This window comes from Stenella coeruleoalba (genome assembly GCF_951394435.1).
Source record: "Stenella coeruleoalba genome assembly, chromosome: 21".
Taxonomy (NCBI): domain Eukaryota; kingdom Metazoa; phylum Chordata; class Mammalia; order Artiodactyla; family Delphinidae; genus Stenella; species Stenella coeruleoalba.
The window spans coordinates 13,471,211-13,488,498 of NC_137167.1; the positions used below are offsets into that span (position 1 = coordinate 13,471,211).

At 40.9% G+C, this 17,288-nt stretch overlaps 1 long non-coding RNA gene across 2 annotated transcripts in view; it reads left to right on the forward strand.

Moving 5' to 3' along the window:
- Positions 1-17,288, forward strand: part of LOC307179797 — a 90,234-nt gene that overhangs the window by 5,523 nt on the left and 67,423 nt on the right. For both annotated transcript variants that reach the window (XR_013825557.1, XR_013825558.1), the window contains exon 2: positions 14,400-14,534. This is a non-coding gene — a long non-coding RNA (uncharacterized lncRNA). The remainder of the gene's footprint in view (positions 1-14,399; positions 14,535-17,288) is intronic.

The following is a 17,288-nucleotide window of genomic DNA, read 5'->3' on the forward strand; positions in this document are numbered from 1 at the left end:
AAGTCACAGATACCTCCTCAATACTACAGGAGACTTGGAAGAACTTGGGATTCCGATCACCATTTACAATATTGTTTCAAGTGAAAAATATATCCTGGCGTTGTTTTTGAGACTGTTATGTGAACATTTAGAACCTGGGCTAAGTGGGGGCTGTGAACTAGGTATGCATCTCATGGAGCTGACATATTGCTGTGCCCGTCACCAGCGGCATTTGAATCCAGACCCACGCAGGTATCTGCAAAGTAGTTTTGGTCTTTGGAATTAGGAGACTTCAGTCAAACATTTGGTACTTAGTCCAAAAAAGAACATCTGGAAGAAGATTCGACAGCACCTGGCAGCTGATGAAGGGGGGAGATGTTTTCTCACCTAATTTTCACAAATGGTTTCTGTAACCTCACCTTCAAACCACTTGCCAAACACAGCTCTGCCTGCAGAGGAACTGAAAAAGAAAATGCAATTAACCCCATATGTTCTGTTTAGAAGAGCATCTGGGTGGCAGCTAGAGCCAGAGCCTGATATCCCAGGCGCTTTCTGATGGGGGGTCTGATGTTTTTCTTTTCCTAGGAATTTAATAATCCAGGGATCTCTCTGTCTAGCAGGCGTCTGAAGTCAGCAGGAACTCATATTATTGGTGCCCAATTTTGCCCAACCCAGTGGCAGTGCTGCTAATCCCATCTTGGGAGAGCTTGTTAGCCTGTGGCCAGGGCTTTGTTCTGCCTAAGCTTCTGGGGAGTGGGCAGCGGTTGGCTCTTTCCCAAGGTGCAGCCTGCCTTGGGAGTTCACTGGGTGCTGAGGAGAGAGAGGGCCCCTGTGCAGGTGATGGGGCTTCACCGATCGCCGCCTTGCCCAGCTGTGTCCCTCCGATGCACCTGCTGTTGGCCGCCAGCATGATAACATACCCTCCTCAGGGGAGGGGGGGGGTGCTGTGAGCAGTTTATCTTCTGGATGATTCATCAGGCCCCTGCTTCGTGATCCACTCCCACGCTTCCCCGAGCCCTGCCCCACAATGTTATCAGCAGGAATAGCAAGGCGTTTGATCTGGAAGAGGAAGAGATCAGAGGGTGAAATTATTAACCTCCACGTCAGTTCTAATTAATGCAGCAAGCCACCTGGATATTTAGTAACTGGAAATGAAATCAATTTGAGTTTTAGAATTTAATTTACATACAGCTGGTACGACAAATCAGTGACCCATTGCTAGGTAACTCACTTCTCTGTAGTTAGGGGAAGAATTTCTGTCCTCATTGTTTTCTGGGTGTTTTGCAGATTCAGAAATTCATCCAGAGCTGTTGGCCTCTCAGGAAAGGGCATGCTCCTGTAATGGCTTTGAAAAATTTAACTCTCACTGCAGCTTGGATATGAAGAGGAAATGTGATTTCTGTATTTTGTTTATAGCTGTTTTCATTTAATTCACGATTCCCTCCCTCCCCTCCCCACCCCACAGTGGAAAAAAATAACTAAATGTCTAATTTGGTTTGAGTGAATGTCTGGTTTGAGCATTTAAACAGAGCCTTCAAGGAATGCTCAGCTTTTCTAGGGAAAAAATGCTTTGAATCTCAGATTGCCTGCATCCTCCTCCTGCTTCTCTTCCTAAAACGGCATCTGGTGTAAGCGAGGCATCCGGTGTATGGGGGAGGGGCTGTGGGTCCTAGGACCTCATGGGGGAGGGGAGGAGCCGGGTCTTTGGTTAAGGCGGCTGTATTCTCAGGTTGCTGCCTCTGTACAGGCTCCTGCCAGTTTCTGGCATCACGACTTGAGTGTGGCTGGTGTAACCTGGGCCTGGCCAAGAGCTTGTTCCCTGGCTGACCTTTGACCCTCAGTGGCTACAGTCATCATACACAGGCCCTTGACAAACCCTGGCAATCAATACACCATCAATGCCAGGCTAGAAAGGAAGGAGGCTTGGGAAAGTGACACTTGAGGGCCCTCCTTGTTCCCTCCTTGTTGTGTGGCCACGTTGATGTGGCCTGGCCCTAGGTTGGTGCAGGCAGCCTGAGAATTGTTTTTTCTAGAAATCTATGTAGGGAGCCAGGGCCATGCCTCCTACTCCATTAGGTTTGCTTATTCAATGCCAAAGTTTGGAGAGGGGAAATGGCATGTACGTCTAACAGATTTGCCCTCCTGTCCTCCACTTCCACCACCTTCCAGGCTGGAAAGTGATGGATTTTTCCTTTACTCTCTCATATGATGATCTCCTCCTTCTGTGGGACAGCAAGCATTCTGGCCTTCCTGCCCGGTGGAGGGACATTGAATCCAAGTGACAGTAGGACTTTCATGCGTTAGTGTCATCCAGTCTTAGTCCTTGATAATTTAAAATAAGGAGACAAGGGGTTAAGGGGATGGGACAGAATTGGGAAAATCTGCTTTTAAGACAGAAGCCTGGCTTCAAGCCTATTGTTTTGCTGTGTAACCTGGTTTCCGAATGCCATGAACTGAAAATTACTCTTGTCATTCTTTTCCATATTCTCCTGGTAAAAATTCTGCCTTTTCAGGCAGATGGGAGTCTCTGGGGGCATTTGGTAATTCTAGGGTGAGGGCAACGTATTCAGAAATCTAGAAGAAAAAAACACATGAATGATTTTCAACCTCCATTACAACATAATGTGAGTTTTGTTACATGTTCTAATTTGACAATAGTTTATAGAATGTGTACTCTCAGTCAACAGCATTTAAGAAGCAGCAATAGTAACTTGCATGTGTCAGAGTGTGTGTGTGTGTGTGTGTGTGTGTGTGTATGTGTGTGTGAGAGAGAGAGAGAGAGAGAGAGAGAGAGAGAGAGAGAGAAGGAGGGCAGGTGGCACTTATGGGCTGAGTAGTATGGGCGAGGATATCAAAGATACAGAAAAATCTGGGATTAAACTTGTAGATAGAACACAAAAATTAAAACATTTAAAAGGCTACACACAGGTGAGTGAGATTAATACAGCCCCAACTTAGTATAGGAATTTTGAGGAAACACGAAACAAAGAATTGATTGGAGTTAGACATATTTAACCAGATACAGACTTCTTAAAAGAGGTGATTTTGGGGATCAGACTTGAAGGCAAGCTTATTTACCCATATATAAATAAAAAGGGATCGAGGCATAAAGATCAGGTGATTGGAGCTAAGGTTTTCAGTGAAGGAAATGGGGTTGATGAGATAGAGGGGAACCCACCTGGGTGATGGGAGTGGTATTGTGAGAATAGCTTCAGCCTAGGAATGAAGAGATGCCCTTGAACTCTTACTGATAAGTGGTGTGACCTTGGGGAAGCTCCCTGACCCCTGAAGCCTCAGGTTCCTTATCAGTTGAAGGAGGGACCAGAGGGTTTCTCAGGCTCCTTCCAGGTATAGCCGGCTCTGATTCAGTGGGACAGGGAGCCTGATCTAGGTTTTGAGCAGTGGTGGGATGTGATGAAACGATGCTTCCAGTCACTGTAGGTGGAATAAACTGGAACCCAGGAGAGCAGTGACCAGGCGTGAAATGATGTAGCTATAGTGTAATGGGCTGAATGGTGGCCCCTCAAAATACATGTCAGAGTCCTAATCCCTGGAACCTGTGAATGTTACCTTAATTGGCAAAAAAGGACTTTCCAGATGTGATTGAGTTAAGGATTTTGAGATAGGGAAGTTATCCTCGCTTATCTGGGTGGACTCTAAATGCCATCACAAATATCCCCATAAGGTAACCCCTGAGGCAGAGGAAGTTTTGAGACAGAAGGGGAGACAGTGTGACCACAGAGAGGTTAGAGTGACATGGCCACAGCTAAGGCATATTTTTTACCTTTTGTTTTAATAACTTTCTCCTTCCTTCTTTCCTTCCTTCCTTCTTTCTTTCCTTCCTTCCTTCCTTCCTTCCTTCCTTCCTTCCTTCCTTTCTTTCTTTCTCTCTCTCCCTCTCTCTCTCTCTCTCTCTCTCTCTTTTTCTCTCTTTCCTTTCTTTCTTTCTTCTCCCTTTTCTTCTGAGCCATGTGGCTGACAGGGTCTTGGTGCTCTGGCCAGGTGTCAGGCCAGAGACTCTGAGGTGGGAGAGCCAAGTTCAGGACATTGGTCTACCAGAGACCTCCCGGCCCTATATAATATCAAAAGGTGAAAGCTCTCCCAGAGATCTCCATCTCAATGCTAAGACCCAGCTCCACTCAACAACCAGCAAGCTCCAGTGTTGGACACCCTATGCCAAACAACTAGCAAGACAGGAACACAACCCCATCCATTAGCAGAGAGGCTGCCTAAAACCATAATAAGTCACAGACACCCCAAAACACACCACCGGATGCGGTCCTGCCCACCAGAAAGACAAGATCCAGCCTCATCCACCAGAACACAGGCACCAGTCCCCTCCACCAGGAAGCCAACACAACCCACTGAACCAACCTTACCCACTGGGGGCAGACACCAAAAACAACGAGAACTACAAACCTGAAGCCAGCAAAAAGGAGATCCAAACACAGTAAGTTAAACAAAATGAGAAGACAGAGAAATACACAGCAGATGAAGGAATGAGGTAAAAACCCACCAGACCAAACAAATGAAGAGGAAATAGGCAGTCTACCTGAAAAACAATTCAGAGTAATGATACTAAAGATGATCCAAAATCTTGGAAATAGAATGGAGGAAATACAAGAAACGTTTAACAAGGACCAGGAAGAACTAAAGAGCAAACAAACAATGATGAACAACACAATAAATGAAATTAAAAATTCTCTAGAAGGAATCAATAGTAAAAAACCTGAGGCAGAAGAACACATAAGTGACCTGGAAGATAAAATAGTGGAAATAACTACTGCAGAGCAGAATAAAGAAAAAAGAATGAAAAGAATTGAGGACAGTCTCAGAGACCTCTAGGACAACATTAAATGCACCAACATTCGAATTATAGGGGCCCCAGAAGAAGAAGAGAAAAAGAAAGGGACTGAGAAAATATTTGAAGAGATTATAGTTGAAAACTTCCCTAATATGGGAAAGGAAATAGTCAGTCAAGCCCAGGAAGTGCAGAGAGTCCCATAAAGGATAAATCTAAGGACAAACAAGCCAAGACACATATTAATCAAACTATCAAAAATTAAATACAAAGAAAAAATATTAAAAGCAGCAAGGAAAAAGCAACAAATAACATACAATGGAATCCCCATAAGGTTAACAGCTCATCTTTCAGCAGAAATTCTGCAAGCCAGAAGGGTTTGCCAGGACATATTTAAAGTGATGAAAGGGAAAAACCAACAACCAAGCTTACTCTACCCAGCAAGGATCTCATTCAGATTCGACGGAGAAATTAAAACCTTTGCAGACAAGCAAAATCTAAGAGAATTCAGCAAGACCAAACCAGCTTTACAACAAATGCTAAAGGAACTTCTCTAGGCAGGAAACACAAGAGAAGGAAAAGACTTACCATAACAAACCCAAAACAATTAAGAAAATGGTAATAGGGAACATACATATCGATAATTACCTTAAATGAAAATGGATTAAATGCTCCCACCAAAAGACGTAGCCTGGCTGAATGGATACAAAAACAAGACCCGTATATATGCTGTCTACAAGAGACCCACTTCAGACTTAGGGACACATACAGACTGAAAGTGAGGGGATGGAAAAGATATTCCATGCAAATGGAAATCAAAAGAAAGCTGGAGTAGCAATTCTCATATCAGACAAAACGAACTTTAAAATAAAGACTATTATAAGAGACAAAGAAGGACACTACATAACAATGAAGAGATCAATCCAAGAAGAAGATATAACAATTGTAAATATTTATGCACCCAACATAGGAGCACCTCAATACATAAGGCAAATGCTAACAGCCATAAAAGAGGAAATCGACAGTAACACAGTCATAGTAGGAGACTTTAACACTCCACTTTCACCAATGGACAGATCGTCCAAAATGAAAATAAATAAGGAAACACAAGCTTTAAATGATACATTAAACAAGATGCACTGACTTGATATTTATAGGACATTCCATCCAAAAACAACAGAATACACTTTCTTCTCAAGTGCTCATGGAACATTCTCCAGGATAGATCATACCTTGGGTCACAAATCAAGCCTTGGTAAATTTAAGAATATTGAAATCATATCAAGTATCTTTTCCAACCACAACGCTATGAGATTAGATATCAATTACAGGAAAAATCTGTAAAAAATACAAACACATGGAGGCTAAACAATACACTACTAAATAACCAAGAGATCACTGAAGAAATCAAAGGGGAAATCAAAAAATACCTAGAAACAAATGATAATGAAAACACAATGACCCAAAACCTATGGGATGCAGCAAAAGCAGTTCTAAGAGGGAAGTTTATAGCAATACAATCCTACCTGAAGAAACAAGAAACATCTCAAATAAACAACCTAACCTTACACCTAAAGCAATTAGAGAAAGAAGAACAAAAAAACCCCAAAGTTAGTAGAAGAAATCATAAAGATCATATCAGAAATAAATGAAAAAGAAATGAAGGAAATGACAACAAAGATCAATAAAACTAAAAGCAGTTCTTTGAGAAGATAAACAAAATTGATAAACCATTAGCCAGACTCATCTAGAAAAAAAGGGAGAAAACTCAAAAAAAAAAAAAAAAGGGAGAAAACTCATCTAGAAAAAAAGGGAGAAAACTCAAATCAGTGGAATTAGAAATGAAAAAGGAGAAGTAACAACTGACACTGCAGAAATACAAAGGATCATGAGAGATTACTGCAGGCAACTATATGCCAATAAAATGGACAACCTGGAAGAAATGGACAAATTCTTAGAAAAGCACAATCTTCTGAGACTGAACCAGGAAGAAATAGAAAATATGAACAGACCAATCACAAGCACTGTGATTGAAACTGTGATTAAAAATCTTCCAACAAACAAAAGCCCAGGACCAGATGGATTCACAGGCGAATTGTATCAAACATTTGGAGAAGAGTTAACACCTATCCTTCTCAAACTCTTCCCAAATATATCAGAGGGAGGAACACTCCCAAATTCATTCTATGAGGCCACCATCACCCTGATAGCAAACCAGACAAATATGTCACAAAAAAAGAAAACTACAGGCCTATATCACTGATGAACATAGATGCAAAAATCCTCAACAAAATACTAGCAAACAGAATCCAACAGCACATCAAAAGGATCATACACCATGATCAAGTGGGGTTTATGCTAGGAATGCAAGGGTTCTTCAATACGCAAATCAATCAATGTGATACACCATATTAACAAATTGAAGGACAAAAACCGTATGATCATCTCAATAGATGCAGAAAAGCTTTCAAAAAAATTCAACATCCATTTATGATAAAAACCCTCCAGAAGGTAGGCATAGAGGGAACTTACCTCAACATAGCAAAGACCATATATGACAAACCCACAGCCAACGTCTTTCTCCATGGTGAAAAACTGAAACCATTTCCACTAAGATCGGGAACAAGACAAGGTTGCCCACTCTCACCACTATTATTCAACATAGTTTTGGAAGTTTTAGCCGCGGCAGTCAGAGAAGAAAAAGAAATAAAAGGGATCCAAATTGGAAAAGAAGAAAACTGTCACTGTTTGCAGATAACATGATACTATACATAGAGAATCCTAAAGATGCTACCGGAAAACTACTGGAGCTAATCAGTGAATTTGGTAAAGTAGCAGGATACAAAAATAATGCACAGAAATCTCTTGCATTCCTATACACTAATGTTGAAAAATCTGAAAGAGAAATTAAGAAAACACTCCCATTTACCATTGCAACAAAAAGAATAAAATACCTAGGAATAAACCTACCTAAGGAGACAAAGACCTGTATGCAGAAAACTATAAGACATCTTTCTGATGAAAGAAATTAAAGATGATACACACAGATGGAGAGATATACCATGTTCTTGGACCGGAAGAATCAACACTGTGAAAATGACTATACTACCCAAAGCAATCTATAGATTCAATGCAATCCCTATCAAACTACCACTGGCATTTTTCACAGAACTAGAACAAAAAATTTCACAATTTGTATGGAAACACAAAAGACCCCGAACAGCCAAAGCAATCTTAAGAAAGAAAAACGGAGCTGGAGGAATCAGGCTCCCTGACTTCAGAGTATACTACAGAGCTACAGTAATCAAGACAGTATGGTACTGGCATGAAAACAGAAATATAGATCAATGGAACAGGATAGAAAGCCAAGAGATAAACCCACGCACATATGGTTACCTTATCTTTCATAAAGGAGGCAAGAACATACAATGGAGAAAAGACAGCCTCTTCAATAAGTGGTGCTGGGAAAACTGGACAGCTGCATGTAAAAGAATGAAATTAGAACACTTCCTAACACCATACAGAAAAATAAACTCAAAATGGATTAAAGACCTAAATGTAAGGCCAGACACTATAAAATTCTTAGAGGAAGACGTAGGCAGAACACTCTATGACATAAATCACAGCAAGATCCTTTTTGACCCACCTCCTAGAGAAATGGAAATAAAACCAAAAATAAACAAATGGGACCTAATGAAACTTAAAAGCTTTTGCACAGCAAAGGAAAACATAAACAAGATGAAAAGACAACCCTCAGAATGGGAGAAACTATTTGCAGATGAAGCAACTGACAAAGGATTAATCTCCAAAATTTACAAGCAGCTCATGCAGCTCAATATCAAAAAACAAACAGCCCAATCCAAAAATGGGCAGAAGACCTAAATAGACATTTCTCCAAAGAAGATATACAGATTGCCAACAAACACATGAAAGGATGTTCAACATCGCTAATCATTAGAGAAATACAAATCAAAACTACAATGAGGTATCACCTCACACTGGTCAGAATGGCCATCATCAAAAAATCTACAAACAGAAATGCTGGAGAGGGTGTGGAGAAAAGGGAACCCTCTTGCACTGTTGGTGGGAATGTAAATTGATACAGCCACTATGGAGAACAGTATGGAGGTTCCTTAAAAAACTAAAAATAGAACTACCATATGATCCAGCAATCCCAGTCCTGGGCATATACCCTGAGAAAACCATAATTCAAAAAGAGTCATGTACCACAATGTTCACTGCATCTCTATTTACAATAGCCAGGACATGGAAGCAACCTAAGTTTCCATGGACAGATGAATGGATAAAGATGTGGCACATATATACAATGGAATGTTACTCAGCCATAAAAAGAAATGAAATTGAGTTATTTGTAGTGAGGTGGATGGACCTAGAGACTGTCATACAGAGTGAAGTTATTTAGAAAGAGAAAAACAGATACCGTATACTAACACATATATACAGGATCTAAAAATAAAAAAAGGTTCTGAGGAACCTAGGGGCAGGACAGGAATAAAGTCTCAGTCATAGAGAATGGACTTGAGGACATGGGAGGGGGAAGGGGAAGCTGGGGTGAAGTGAGAGAGTGGCATGGACATATATACTTTACCAAATGTAAAATAGATAGCTAGTGGGAAGCAGCCACATAGCACAGGGAGATGAGCTCGGTGCTTTGTGTCCACCTAGAGGGGTGGGATAGGGAGGGTGGGAAGGAGACGCAAGAGGGAGGGAATATGGGGATATATGTATATGTATAGCTGACTCACTTTGTTATACAGCAGAAACTAACGCACCATTGTAAAGAAATTTTACTCCAATAAAGATGTTAAAAAAAATTGCTGGGGTGTTCATAAGGGTGCATATTTTGACAGCAATTGTACTATGTGTCTGACACATGTTATCTCATTTCATCACCCTGTGTTATATATTTTCATCCCCAATTTTGAAAGTAAGCATGTTTTTTAATTTACCTCAAAGTCACAGACACACACATGGAGGTAAACTGTCACAAAGCTAAAAGGCTTATGATTGGGATTGACCTTTTTCACTCACCCTGACTTCCTGGAGACTCATTTAAGTTGTCACCTGAATCAATAGTTCTTTCCTTTTTATTGCTGAGTAAGTGTCTCATGGTATGCATGTTCCACAGTTTGTTTAAACCATTCACCCAGTGAAGGACGTCTGGGCTGTTTTCAGTTTTTGGCTGTTACCAATAAAGCAGCTGTAAACATTTGTTTCTATGTGTTTGTGTGAATCTGTCTACATTTCCCTGGAATAAATACCTGGGAGTGTCATTGATAGGTCATATGGTCATTGCACGTTTAGTTTTTTAAAAAACTGCCAAACTTTTTCCAGAGTGGCTGAACATTTTGCATTTCCATTGGCAGTGTTTGAGTGATCCAGCTTCTCTGTGAATATATTTTAAATATTTATTTATTTTGGCTGTGCCGGGTCTTAGTTGTGGCACCTGGGATCTTTAGTTGCAGCATGCATGTGAGATCTAGTTCCCTGACCAGATATTGAATCTGGGCCCCCTGGATTGGGAGCGCAGAGTCTTTAGCTACTGGACCACCAGAGAAGGCCCGTCTGTGAATATATTTTAAAGGGACAATGGGAGGTAGAAATAAAGTTGCATTTTGATGACATCCTCTAGGTGGTGCCACTGTGGCCTCCTTAAGTAGCGAGCGTGATGTATGCCTGACCTGTTCCAAGGCAGCTGGGTCTGCAGGGCTGGTGGGAGAAGTGTCTCCAAACCTGATATCCAACCTGCCCGGTGGGAGGTCTTTGATATGGCCCTGTTCCTTCCCAGGGGTTTCCCACATCCATTGGTCAGGGCCATGGTGGTGTCTGGGATTTGGGCTACTTTCTCCATTATGGAAACAAGAGACTCTTTCTCGTTTGTGCATAGTAGTTACTATTAAAAGCTGCCTGGAAGTGGTGATTCAGAGAGACTGTTGTCTTCTCACACCCTGTGTGAGCCAGATGGAGGAGTTGTGTTGGGAGCGGAGAGGGAAGAGTGGGGTTAGGATCAAAGCCAGAAAGGAGGATGTTTCACTAAGAAAGCTGATGCAGGCCAGTGTAACCCTGCAGTCGCTGAGGTGGCTGGGGAAGCCTTCTATCAAAGCTCAGCTGTTCCTCTGAAGCTCAGCTCTGAGTCTGTAAGGCTCACATGCTTAGGCCTGGAACTATACTGCCTCCGTCCAATTCCCAACTCGATCCCTTACTAGCTGTGTAAACTTCGCCAAGTTTATTTAAACCCTGCTAAGTCTTGAAATCTCATCTATAAATTGGGGATACTAATAGGGCCTCACAGGTTTATTATGAGGACTAAGGGGCACAATACATGTAAAGTCCTTAGAACAGTGGTTCTCAAACTGGGTGGCACGTTGGATTTACCTGGAGATCTTTAGAGGATATTGTTGCCTGGGTCCCATTCCCAGAGATTGGGATCATTACAACTGGATTATAAAAAAGTCCTTAGGTACCTACTGGGTTTAAAAAAATCATGTTTAGGATAAATTCCTTGAAGTGGAATTGTTGGGCCAAAAAGTAAGCATACTTTAAGACTTCTGTTATCTTGCACGTGTTCTTCAAAAACTTATACCAACCTATGTTCTCAAAAGCAGTATATGAAAATGCCTGCTTTTCCATACTTCGGCCAGCAGTGGAGATTATTATTATTTTTATATTTGCTAATTTGAAAAAATATGATATCATATACGCATTCTTTGATTACTATTGAGGATAAACATCTTTTCACCTGTGGTTTTTCTTTTTCTTTTCTAGGTCATTGTTGAAATGTAGTTTTTGGTTATTTCTTCACAACAAGTTGCTCAGTTGGAATTATTGTTTTAAGAATAGGTTCAGACCAGTCCAGTCCATAGCTGGGTTTTATCTGAAGCCTTCTCACTTAGGCTAAGGAAAGAAAGGTGCATAAAAGTACAGTTTTGATGTAAACCTAGAGAGAGCTTAGTCTGATTGGCAATGAATGAATCCCATGCAGTTTGCCTTTTGAAACTCATGCCTTGGGAAGAGTAGAGATATAAAATACAAAATGTTGGCTGAAGTGATGACTCTCCGGAGCCAAATTATCTGCCTAGGAAGTTCCTACATCCTCCTGGAGTAAGGTTAACACTGCAGACCTGATGCTAAGGAAGAATCTGGAATATTCACTTCTAAACAGTCACTTTTATTGTGGCAGCCCTAGTCCCTTTACATGCCCTTTTAAAATTGAGAGAACAAAGCATTTACATCTTTTAAAGAATTTAGGGACTTCTGAGAGCCAGAGCACTTAACTTCATAAGACCATGGCAAGAAACCTACGTGTGGGGTGACCACAGTTTTGGGGAAGGAGACCTGGCAGATTAAAGACTGTGAGCCCTCAGATTTACTTCTGTTTGCTACAGGGAACCAGGTCACCTGGTTTAGTCATTCTTAGATGTCAACACTGATGAATGACAGTGAGAGAGAGTCATCCTCTAAGATGAATTTAAAAGATGCTTCTTATGGAAAATGCATGGAAGGTTGCAGCCTTGTTTGAATGATTGTGAATGAGGAAGGACTCATCACTCCCTAGAGGGCAGATGAGTGGACAGTTCTGGGAAGCAAGTAAAACAGGAAGAAGTCAGGGATTAAAGATTTCACAGCAGGGAAAGTTAAAGAGCAAAAAATATGGATGACTTTGGCACATGGGTGTGGGTGTCAACCTCCCTATTTAAAAAATATTGAAGTATAGTTGATTTACAATGTCATGTTAGTTTCAGGTATACAGCAAAGTGATTCAGTTTTATATTTTATATTATGTCTATATGTATACATATATATATTCTTTTTCAGATTCTTTTCCATTATAGGTTATTATTGTACAAGATGTTGAATGTAGTTCCCTGTGCCATACTGTAGGTCCTTGTTGTTTATATATTTTATATATAGTAGCGTGTATCTGTTAATCCCAAACTCCTAATTTATCCTTTCCCCTCCCCTTTCAACCATAAGGTTGTTTTCTATTTCTGTGAGTCTGTTTCTGTTTTGTAAATAAGTTCATTTGCATTATGTTTTAGATTCCACAAATAAGTGATATCATATGATATTTGATTTCTGTCTGACTTACTTCACTTAGTATGATAATCTCTAGTTCCAGCCATTGTTGCTGCAAATGGCATTATTTCATTCTTTTCATGGCTGAGTAATATTCCATCATGTATATGTACCACATCTTCTTCATCCATTCATCTGTGGATGGACACTTAGGTTGCTTCCATGTCCTGGCTATTGTAAATAGAGATGCAATGAACATTGTGGTACATGACTCTTTTTGAATTATGGTTTTCTCAGGGTATATGCCCAGGACTGGGATTGCTGGATCATATGGTAGTTCTATTTTTAGTTTTTTAAGGAACCTCCATACTGTTCTCCATAGTGGCTGCACCAATTTACATTCCCACCAACGGTGTAGGAGGGTTCCCTTTTCTCCACACCCTCTCCAGCATTTATTATTTGCAGAACTTTTGGTGATGGCCATTCTGACCAGTGTGAGGTGATACCTCATTGTAGTTTTGATTTGCATTTCTCTAATAATTAAAAATGTTGAGCATCTTTTCATCAATGTCCCTTCTCTTTGAACTTCCCAGCTGAATATAGCTCTCTGTCTGAGGAGCTGTGATCAATATAGGCAGCTTCTGTACAACTGCCTGCTCTTTAGGTCAGTCTCTACCCATTCTCTGTCCCTGTCACTAAATGATGCTGTGGTTCCCAAAGACCTTTCTCTGGAAGTTCCCTGGCGAGGCCTCAGTGTCAGGTAGTAGCTGGAGACTCATGCAGTCTCAAACTCCCTCCCAGCCCAGCAGGTTACTGAGTGTTCTCCAGACCCCATTCCCTTCTCAGGTTAATAAATGTAATCCCAGGGCTTCCCTGGTGGCGCAGTGGTTGAGAGTCCACCTGCCGATGCAGGGGACACGGGTTCGTGCCCCGGTCCGGGAAGATCCCACATGCCGCGTAGCGGCTGGGGCCGTGAGCGTGGCCGCTGAGCCTGTGCGTCCGGAGCCTGTGCTCCGCAACGGGAGAGGCCACAACAGTGAGAGGCCCGCGTACAGCAAAAAAAATAAAAAATAAAAAATAAATAAATGTAATCCCAGACTCTTAGGAGAGCAAAGGCAAGCCAGTTGAGGTGGACGGAATTAGCTGCATTCTAAGGTGGGCATGAATCATTTCGGCATCATGATTCATATGACATTTTAAGGCTGAATCAATTCTCTTTGGCTTTGCCCTGAAGCCACTATGATGGAGAGGGAGGCTGCTGGTTGATCAGTCACTTACCTGTAAAGGTGGTAAAGGATGTGCAGGGCCTCTATACTTGGCAAGTTACAAATGAATATGAAGGCATGATCCCGTTTTTGAGTAGTTTATAACATACTGAATGATTAGGCCAAAAATAAATAATTGTTGCAAAAATAAAACCCCAAACACAGCTAGCTGACATTGATTGCATCCTTACTATGAAGCAGTCATTCTGTTTACATGTCTTTTCATTATTATGGAGGGTGCTGTGCTGGTTAGTTGTATGTGCCTACTTGACTGGGCTAAGGGATGCCCAATAACTGGTAAGTCATTTTTTCTGCAGATATCTGTGAGTGTGTTAACTCACTGGTCCCCTGGTTTCCAGGCCTTTGGACCCAGACTGAATCATTCCACCAGCTTTCCTGCTTCTCCACCTTGCAGACAGCAGATTTCGGGACTTCTCGTCTTCCATAACCATGTGAGTCAATTCCCCTCTTCTTTTTTTTAAATTTAGGTATAATTGACCTATAACATTATATTAATTTCAGGTGTTTGACATAATGACTCAATATTTGTATATATTGCAAAATGATCACTATCACAAGTCTAGGTAACATCTGTCATCACACATGGTTAAAATATTTTTTCTTGTGATGAGAACTAAGATCTCCTGTCTTAGCAACTTTCAAATATTCAATACAGTAGTCACCATGCTGTACCTTACATCCCCATGACTTATTTATTCTATAACTGGAAGTTTGTACCTTTTGACTCCCTTTACCCGTTTTTCCCACCTCCACTTCCTGTCTCTGGCAACCACCAATCTATTCTCTGCATCTATGAGCTGGGTTTGTTTGTTTTTAGATTCCATGTGTAAGAGAAATCATACGGTGTTTGTCTTTCTCTGACTTATTTCGCTTAGCATAATACCCTCTAGGTCCATTTCATGTTGTCACGAATGGCAGGATTTCATTCTTTTTTATGGCTGAATAATATTCCATACATTTTATATCTATAAACATTTTCTTTATCCATTCATCCATTGAGAGACACGTTTCCACATCTTGGTGACTGTAATAATACTGCAATGAACATGGGGATGCATATATCTTTTCAAGTTAGTATTTTCATTTTCTTTGGATAAATACCCAGAAATGGAATTGCTAGATCAGATGGTAGTTCTATTTTTAACTTTTTGAGGAACCTCCATACTGTCTTCCACAGTGGCTGCACCAGTTCACGTTCTCATCCACAGTGCACAGGGTTCCCCTTCTCTCCACATCCTCACCAACACTCGTTATTTCCCGCTTTTTTGATGATAGCCATTCTAGCAGGTGTGAAGTGATATCTCATTGTGGTTTTGATTTGCATTTCCTTGATGATTAGTGATGTTGAGCATCTTTTCATATGCCTTTTGTTACTTCTGTATGTCTCCTTCGGAAAAATGTCTATTCAGATCTTCTGCCTACTTTTCATTGGATTGTTTTTATTTTTGCTATTGAGTTGTATGAGTGCTTTATATATTTTGGATATTAACCACTTATTGGATATATGATTTACAAATATTTTCTCCCATTCAGTAGGTTGTTTTTTTATTTTGTTGATGGTTTCCTTCGCTGTGCAGAAACATGTATATATATCTGTATATCTTCTTATATATATCTATATATATCCTATTGGTTATGTTTCTATGGAGAACCCTGACTAATACAAATGCCTTGCCATAGATCAAACAGTAGGTGTTATTTCTCTGGTGAAAAGATGTCAGAGAGTCACTTTAGTTGCTCTAAGTTCTGCTGGGCTTGGGAGAGAAGGCAGAGAAAGGAGCGTGTTAAGGGTCTAGGTCTGTAAGTGGCAAGTATCAAAAGCAGCCTCATCCCAGCCTGTGGTCTGGAGAATTGCCGTCCAGTAAAAGTATTATGTGAGCCACCAATGCAATGCAAATATATATTTAAAAAAATTTTAGTAGCCACATAAATGAAAGGAACAAGAAACACGTACAGTTAATTTTAATACTATATTGCATTTAATCAGTTCATCTAAAATACTATCATTTGAACTTGTAATCAATAAAAAGTTATGTATGAGTTATTTTTACATTCCTTTTGTTCAGCAAAGCCTTCTAAATCTTGTGTGTATTTTACATGTATAGTACAGTTGAATTTCGACTAGCACCATTTTAAGGGCTCAATAGCATGTGTGGCCAGTGGCTGTTGGACTGGACAGTGCAGATCTACAAAATATCTAGCATCTTCACATGCATATCTATGCATATTCATTTGACACTCATTCAATAAATGTTTCTTTTTTAATTGAAATATAGTTGATGTACAATTTCATATAAGTTACAGGTGTACAATATATTGATTGACAATTTTTAAAGGTTACACTCCATTTATAGTTATTATAAAATATTGGCTATATTCCCTGTGTTGTACAAGACAGATCCTTGTAGCTTATTTTATAAATAATAGTTTGTACCTCTCAATCCCCTACCCCTATGTTGCCTCTCCCCCGCTCCCCTCTCCCCACTGGTAACCACTAGTTTGTTCTCTATATCTCAACAAATGTTTCTTGAGTGACGACTCTGCTAACCACGGTCCTAGGTGCTTGTATACCTTAAACAGTTTAAGTCCAGCACTTATATTTTACTGGAGGGGTGGGGAGAGCGAACAAAGATCATAAATAAATTTTAAAAATCAGGTGTCAAAGAGTGATATTGAAACAAAGAAAATAAAGTGGGGAAAGGCGGAAAACAGTGATGGAGCGCGAGGGCTGCTATTCTGGGTAGAATGGTCTTGGAAGGCTTCTCTGAGGAGGTGACATTTGGGGTGAGATCTGAATATGATGAGGAAGTGTGTCACGTGGCCGTGGAGGGAAACTCATTCTGGGACCAGTGGTGGGGGTGAGCTCAGCGTTTGGAGGATGAGAAAAAGGACCAGTTGGGTGGGAAAGGAAGGTAGGGCTAATTTGGGTAAGATTTTAGAGGCCATAGAATGGAGCTTGGGTTTTAGTCTAAGAGCCACAGCAACTGGGGGAGGATTTTAAGCCGGCGGAGACATGATTTGACGGATGCTTTTAAAAGGCCCCTCTGGTGCTGTGGGGAGAATGGGCCATAGGGGAACGCAAGCTGACCCTTGGAGAAGGATCAGGAGGCTGGCTGACCCTGGAGGGTAAGAGCGGGGCTTGGTGGCCAGGAGAGGGTGGCAGACGTGCAGGTGGTGAGGGTCTC